At 35.5% G+C, this 8,317-nt stretch overlaps 2 long non-coding RNA genes across 2 annotated transcripts in view; one reads left to right on the top strand and one right to left on the bottom strand.

Annotated features, from left to right (window-relative positions):
* Positions 1 to 663: 663 nt before the first annotated feature.
* LOC107838372 (uncharacterized) overlaps positions 664 to 8,317 on the bottom strand; it is an 11,880-nt gene continuing 4,226 nt past the window's right edge. The window contains exons 2-3 of the long non-coding RNA XR_001664427.1: positions 5,788 to 5,791; positions 664 to 890 (exon numbers count right to left, since the gene is read on the bottom strand). This is a non-coding gene — a long non-coding RNA (uncharacterized LOC107838372). The remainder of the gene's footprint in view (positions 891 to 5,787; positions 5,792 to 8,317) is intronic.
* The window catches only part of LOC107838373 (uncharacterized), a 12,472-nt gene continuing 8,937 nt past the window's right edge, over positions 4,783 to 8,317 (top strand). The window contains exon 1 of the long non-coding RNA XR_001664428.1: positions 4,783 to 5,084. This is a non-coding gene — a long non-coding RNA (uncharacterized LOC107838373). The remainder of the gene's footprint in view (positions 5,085 to 8,317) is intronic.

Genomic DNA, 8,317 nt, shown 5'->3' with positions numbered 1-8,317 from the left:
ATTTAGTTAGTTTGTTTGTCAAACTTTGTGCGTATGGATTTTGTTTTTCCCTGTTTCTTGGTGGGTTTGTGACTATTGCCAACATGCAGCGACTATAAAAGGCTGCATGTTGGCCACAGTGTGTGTTGCTGCTCAGACCCTAGGCCACTGTAAGCAGGGTTGTTTGTCTGTTAAATGTTGGTGAATAAACACCCAGTGGGTTTGCACAGTTTCTCTGCCTCAAGTCTCCTACTTCCTCCAGCCGCTAAGGGCCATCCTAACAGTTTCCTTTACAATCTAATGAAGAATATGTAAAGAAATAAAATGTTAAAAGATGTTAAAATGTTAAAAAGAAGAAAATATGTGAACATTAACAAACCATAAAATGAATAAAATGTTAAGAGTTAATAAAAGTTAATAAACCATAGAAAGGATGCATTAACAAATGAAATGAAATGTTAAGAATATCTTAGAGGTAATGAGTATTTAAGGGTAACAGAATATAAAACGAATACAATGATAAAATTTCAAACCAATTGAGTAAATAAGCATTACAGGCAGTACAATAAAACATAATGATATTAATAAACTAAAGTGAGTAAATGAGTATAAAATGCAGTACATTTAAAATGTAATGAGACTAATAAAATCAAATGAGTAAATAAGAATAAAAATGCAGTCAGATTTACTTGTAATGAGATCAATAAAATCAAATCAGATCAGTCTTTGTTATACAAGACCTATCAACGACAAATCAGATTCTGCATGTGTCCAGATGCAGAGCCGGCGCAGCCCGATGGAAAACCCTGACAGGATTCAATGTTACGTTTTAGCTGTAAACTGGTCCACCAACCATGGAAGGCGCCCACAGTCTCACATCCCGGCACACCCAGAAAGGATTGGACTTCATTCTGCAACAGAAAAAACAACAAAAGCACAATTAATGGATTATATAATGAATACTAAAGTAAAGGAAAAATATTATTTTCTATGTACTAGATACTAGTACTGTCCATATGCTCTAGAAAGCTAGAGTTCCACGGTCGTCTTTCGGTTCCGGGAAATCATCTGATAGGCAGGTGGGGTTCTATTGGGACCACTGCCCTTCTCTCTGTTGGAAGTGATGCACTGTACAGCCAAGGACCTCAGGCAGGGAACAGCAGCATCCACAGGTGATGAGGAGAGCAAGGAAGATTCTTTAAGATTGTGCATCATCTAATTAGTAAACATAATGTTNGTAACAATCCTCTAAAGATACTAACAAAAAACTGAGCCCTGACAGTCAGGGAGGGCGTTTGGGATTTCAGTGGTTCCAGTTGGCAAGGGCAAGATTTGGTTTAATTATTAGCAGATAAGATTGACGTTTATGTGCACATAAAAAGGCATTGGTGAAACAACTGTCCTCGCTTCTTCATTCAGCAATGTACTGTTCTTTGATTTAAAAAAAGGGGCCACCAGTACCTTTGCAAACAGAGTTCGTCTGCACTGCATGTTACCTGCAGTGAAGGAGAGAAAGAAGATATGGAGGACATTGTTGCTCTTATATGGACAGAATTAGTGCAAGAAAAGGAAAAATGTGCACAATCCACACATTGACACATGCACACATTCACAATTTGCTGAGGCAACCTTTCAAGTGACGTTTTGGCGAATCAAAAAGAAATTACTGTTTTTATTATTTTTTTATTTTTTATTTCTTGGCTACATCAGGTGACTTGACTTTAAGTAGTATGTCTGGAGGTTTAGCAAGACTTTCAGAGCATCTTTGAAGGTCATGGTGGGGGGGTTCTGTAGGGAGTCAGTGTTACCACTTGAGTGTGATAAAATGAAACAAAATAGCATCTGAGACACTCATGGAGCATAACATCAAAGGAACACAATATTGGTTTCTGTCAAAATAATTGAATTGAGAGGAGGAGGTCATTACCATAGTGGGTTGAGTGGAGGACGTGTGGAGATGGAGGAACAGCTCTGAACCTAAGTTAGCAAAGTCTGACAGACGTTCCTCAGTAAAATGTATTTTACAAACTCAATCTTGATGTTTTTGCAGTTTTATCATTACATATTTCATACATTTTTGAAGCATATTCAGTATATATGGACACAGATTTTAATCATATAAATTGTTGTGCTTGTAAATCAGACTGCATAGTTGCAAATAAAGCTTTGTAAAATAAAATGGTTGAGGATTTCTGCTTCGTGCATGTGTGGATGGGATGAGTGTAAATGTAAATAAAAAAATGTAAAAATCCATGAAATATAAATATGCTCATAAATCAGAATGTGCAGTTGTGAGTTGAGTTTTTTAATCTTGTAAAAAATAAAATGGCTGACATTTTCATGTTTGTGTATTCATAAATGAGGGTGCATGTGTCTAGGAAGATTTGCATGTGTAAAATCTTAATTAAAGAAGTTACATCATATTTTTAAGATTTGTTTCCTGATACAAAGCAAGAAGCTCTGGACACAACTGTGCTTTCAAGCAATGTTAAAAGGCAGCATAAGCATTTAACAAATCTACCACTCTTACAGAGTAAGAATGATTGGCTGTTATCCCTAGTGGGACCAACAGGGGTGCAGGAGCCTTTCTCCAACGATCAACAGGCGAGATACAACCTGGGACAGGGCAACGCAGAGACAGACAGGACAAACAATCATGCACACACAGAGCAGAGCGCCAACTGTGATTTTGGCAAACTGCCAGACAAAAAGAGAAAAATATATATATTTTACATTACCAAGATAAGCTCAGGAGTCTCCAGGTTTCTGAGTTTCCAAGCTCAAAGAGCAGCCCTCCCCTGCAACTCCTCACTCGGCTCCTTCAGACTAGCCAGCAGCAATAAGCAAACACCTGGTAGAACTATGCATCTGCTGAGCTCATTAAAGGGACTACTTCTCAGTGCAACGCTGGTAAAAATGTTAGAGAAGAGATGTGATGACTTCCTGAAGGCTGAGTGTCAGAAAGAGCAGAGAAAGACCCAATTTCAAGGCATGACATTACAAAGTCAAATTTCTTTTAAGTAATATTTGATATATATGTCATTTGTATAACAGCTGAAGGTCACGTTGTTACTTGGTTGATGTTATAGTGCCACTTTTCTTCCATGTAATCACTGGAAGTGACCGTTCCACTTTGTACATAGTAAAAAAAAGAGCAGGTGTACCTAATAAAGAGGCTGATGAGTCCATATGAGTAAATTAAACTGGAAGATAATAAAAGCTAAGACAGAGACCAAAATGAAACACACTGACCTTCGCATCTACCAACAGGCAACAATACCAAGGCTATTGCTTTGGCTATTCTAGCTTTGCAGAGTTTTCTCTGAATTCGCTTAATTCTGCAATACTACATTCATTTTCTGATTTTTTTACAGCCTAATTTTGGCTTTTTTAATTTTATTTTTTTACTTCTACCCATTAACCACTTGCTGCTAATCTGGAGTTCCAAGTACTTTTACTCCTCAGCAGAGCAAAGGCAGCTGTGTCTGAGAGGTTTATTTCGGTCTTCTGGTCATACTTCATCAGAGCCGAGAGCAGGGGGGGAGCCGGGTGAGGGAGACTTAGGCTCCTGATTTTTCCAAAAGTAAGCGAGTGGGTCTAAAAAAAAATGAAATGAGGAAAAAAACAAAATGAGAGCGACGAGGATGGGGGCTTGGAACAGGCAGAAATGTAAAAATAATAAGCTTCTCTGAGAGCCCATAGTTTATTGAGTGCAGTGAAGTGTGTCGTTTCAGCTTTAAGTCATTACTGGAAAATGATAATGAGTGAAAGTAGACAGATCCACAACATGTGGATGAGCTAAACATTAATGTTGAATATCTATTATTATTATCATTAATAATAACAATAATAATAATAATAATAATAATAATAATAATAATAATAATAATAATAATAATTGTTATTATTCATCTAATGTTTCAGGTGCCTTAAGTTTTTATATTCTGCCTTTCATCAAGTTACATGAAAAATGTTCTAGGTGTGCAGAGTTTTGAAAATTTATTAGTATTCTGGTTCATGCAAGCTCTGCATCTAAACCTTCCTTCAAGTGTTTGCAGAATAAATGTCACAGATTAACATTCCCCGTGTTTAACAGAGATCAAACATTGTCGCAAAGGTTTCAGTCGTTTCACAGTGTTAGTATTTGTTTTCTCAGTTTCACTTTTTCCCTCATATTGACTTAAAATTGTTCATATATGTGTGCACACATCTGATGAGCACCTTTCACGTTTGCCCATATCATTAACAGTCTTCATTTATTTTTGCTGAGATTTAAAGAGCTGGCTGGTGGAGAGGACTTTTTATGATGCGACACCAGGAAGTGGAGGAATCCCAGAATCCCTTGCTAGAAACAAGAAACTTTTCTCTGGAGTAGCTAAACATACTAATAATTTGAAACATTGCAGTGTAATAATGTTTTAGCGTCCACATTTGTGTAGTAGTTATAATTTGTTGCCTTGAATTAGTTCCCTAGGTTTATTCATTGTTTGTATTAGTCTTTGCTTACATGAGTGCAGGAAAATACAAACTCCATGCAGAAAGACCCCAGATGGGATTCAAACTCCGGATGTTCTAGCTGCAAAGCAGCAGTCGCTGTATTACCATTTCCATTAACCATCAATGTGCACATGCGAAGACTGAAATTATGAAATCAAATTTGCTTAATGGAAACAAGCCAGTTTTGAAGAAAACTCAAGTTTTTCGATAAGTGTTTTTAGGACGTTTTTTTTTTTTTTTTTTGCCTCATCAATTTACAAATCGTTGCTGCACATGCGAAGACTGAAATTATGAAATCAAATNGGGACCACTGCCCTTCTCTCTGTTGGAAGTGATGCACTGTACAGCCAAGGACCTCAGGCAGGGAACAGCAGCATCCACAGGTGATGAGGAGAGCAAGGAAGATTCTTTAAGATTGTGCATCATCTAATTAGTAAACATAATGTTTTTTGTGTTTTTTTTTTAAAGGCTGCTCCTTGAAGCTGAAGGCCATTGCCTTATATCTCAGGCATTTTTCCCATACTAAGCCAATAGAGCATCAATATATCAATAACATCTGTTATTTAAGTTCCCCTCTTCATAATAGTTAAAGAAATGCTTAAATATTAGTTAAAGAAATGCTTAAAATAAGTAACACATGGTATATTTCAACCTCCAAAAATAACATTGCTTGTTTTAAGTGATGGCATATCGTTTGTATTTTAATTAAATTCAATCAAATAGTCCTTGTTTAATCAGAAGCAACCCGCTACACTAAAGACTTGTAAAATATCGATAGTGTGAAAAGTTAATGATACGTGTTCAATTAAGATCCCTTTTAATATGTTCCAGTCATGTAATAAAAGACTACCCTACTTTGTCTCAAACCAAAAACTGTAAATTATAATTATGAGAAATGTTTAGACATTATTACCTTGGATCAACAATTACACACAGAACTTGATTTATTTATTTATTTATTACTGTAAATTATAATTATGAGAAATGTTTAGACATTATTACCTTGGATCAACAATTACACACAGAACTTGATTTATTTATTTATTTATTTATTTTAATTCTTTCAATCTTTTTGACCCCCTATAAGCAGTTCCATTATTGGTAATTTGTAAATCCCAATTTAGACCAATTTTCATTTGAATCCTCATATTTTCTTTTCATTTAAGATCCTCATAGAATGATTAGCCTGTTTTACAAGAATAATGTTAACCCTGTCACTACATATTTAACTGATTTATTTTATTCTTATCATGGTTTTAAATCCCAAAAGTTCAACAAATTTAACCTTTGAACAATTTGTTCTCTTAAAACCCTTCTATAAAATATGTTTTAACTAAATTACCTTCATTTATTGGGTTTATCATATTTGCCAATCTGTTTTTGGCAGTTTTGGGGAAAAATTTGATACAACTAAGTTTATTAAATGATATAAATGTTCAGGTTAGACCTTCTTGCATGTCTTGGTTCAACCACCTATTATTTCGGATTATAGCAGGAGAGATGCAGCAATCAAACAATCCCTTCCATGTTTTAAGAAACACTATTTTGTAAAATCTATTTGACACATGATATCATTGTTAATTTTAATGTATTCAATTCAGAATATTCAGTATTACTTCAAAAACTCCAACTTACCCAAATAGTTAGCTCATGTTTAATGGGTGCTAATACACCTTAAAACATTTAGTGAATTTTGATTTAATCTTCTTTTATATTTTGCTGTAAACTGATCCCAAAACTAAAAAGTTCTCAATAGATTAACTCACAATTTGCTTGAATAGATTAATTCCATGCATCCTCAACTGTTTCTAGAGGGACATTAGTCATTTGTCGTTCAAATACCATTACCGTTGCTGTTGCTATGGACACCATTACATTAGCTACTCTTCATATATGGAGGGTACTGTGGATGAAAGAACATTCATGGGACTGAAGTGCAGTGCAGTTCTTGAAGGTCAACTTAAAGAAGACAAATTATGGACCACAGGCCTTTTTTTCTTTCTTTTTTTCTTGAATCTATACATTGGGCTGTCTGAAGTACTGTTGTTTATAGGATATCAATCAATCAAAAGTGCTTTACATCATTAAAAACAAAAACACAGAGTCATGTGACATTGAGTGAACAATCAAAATAATAAATACAAAATAAAAATACATAAATAAATAAATAAATAAAAAACATTAAAACCCGCACCCCTTTTTAGAACTTTAGTTAAAACGCCATTTAAATGGGACTCTAACCCTCAGGACTTTATAGTAACAATCCTCTAAAGATACTAACAAAAAACTGAGCCCTGACAGTCAGGGAGAGCATTTGGGATTTCAGTGGTTCCAGTTGGCAAGGGCAAGATTTGGTTTAATTATTAGCAGATAAGATTGACGTTTATGTGCACATAAAAAGGCATTGGTGAAACAACTGTCCTCGCTTCTTCATTCAGCAATGTACTGTTCTTTGATTTAAAAAAAGGGGCCACCAGTACCTTTGCAAACAGAGTTCGTCTGCACTGCATGTTACCTGCAGTGAAGGAGAGAAAGAAGATATGGAGGACATTGTTGCTCTTATATGGACAGAATTAGTGCAAGAAAAGGAAAAATGTGCACAATCCACACATTGACACATGCACACACACACACATTCACAATTTGCTGAGGCAACCTTTCAAGTGACGTTTTGGCGAATCAAAAAGAAATTACTGTTTTTATTATTTTTTTATTTTTTATTTCTTGGCTACATCAGGTGACTTGACTTTAAGTAGTATGTCTGGAGGTTTAGCAAGACTTTCAGAGCATCTTTGAAGGTCATGGTGGGGAGTTCTGTAGGGAGTCAGTGTTACCACTTGAGTGTGATAAAATGAAACAAAATAGCATCTGAGACACTCATGGAGCATAACATCAAAGGAACACAATATTGGTTTCTGTCAAAATAATTGAATTGAGAGGAGGAGGTCATTACCATAGTGGGTTGAGTGGAGGACGTGTGGAGATGGAGGAACAGCTCTGAACCTAAGTTAGCAAAGTCTGACAGACGTTCCTCAGTAAAATGTATTTTACAAACTCAATCTTGATGTTTTTGCAGTTTTATCATTACATATTTCATACATTTTTGAAGCATATTCAGTCTATATATGGACACAGATTTTAGTCATATAAATTGTGGTGCTTGTAAATCAGACTGTATAGTTGTAAATAAAGCTTTGTAAAATAAAATGGCTGAGGATTTCTGCTTCGTGCATGTGTGGATGGGATGAGTGTAAATGTAAATAAAAAAATGTAAAAATCCATGAAATATAAATATGCTCATAAATCACAATGTGCAGTTGTGAGTTGAGTTTTTTAATATTGTAAAAATGAAATGGCTGACATTTTCATGTTTGTGTATTCATAAATGAGGGTGCATGTGTATAGGAAGATTTGCATGTGTAAAATCTTAATTAAAGAAGTTACATCATATTTTTAAGATTTGTTTCCTGATACAAAGCAAGAAGCTCTGGACACAACTGTGCTTTCAAGCAATGTTAAAAGGCAGCATAAGCATTTAACAAATCTACCACTCTTACAGAGTAAGAATGATTGGCTGTTATCCCTAGTGGGACCAACAGGGGTGCAGGAGCCTTTCTCCAACGATCAACAGGCGAGATACAACCTGGGACAGGGCAACGCAGAGACAGACAGGACAAACAATCATGCACACACAGAGCAGAGCGCCAACTGTGATTTTGGCAAACTGCCAGACAAAAAGAGAAAAATATATATATTTTACATTACCAAGATAAGCTCAGGAGTCTCCAGGTTTCTGAGTTTCCAAGCTCAAAGAGCAGCCCTCCCCTGCAACTCCTCACTC

Source organism: Poecilia formosa, unplaced genomic scaffold (assembly GCF_000485575.1).
Source record: "Poecilia formosa unplaced genomic scaffold, Poecilia_formosa-5.1.2 Scaffold245, whole genome shotgun sequence".
In the NCBI taxonomy this organism is placed as follows: domain Eukaryota; kingdom Metazoa; phylum Chordata; class Actinopteri; order Cyprinodontiformes; family Poeciliidae; genus Poecilia; species Poecilia formosa.
The sequence above is the reverse complement of the archived record's forward strand: the minus strand, read 5'-3'. Positions and strand labels throughout refer to the sequence as shown.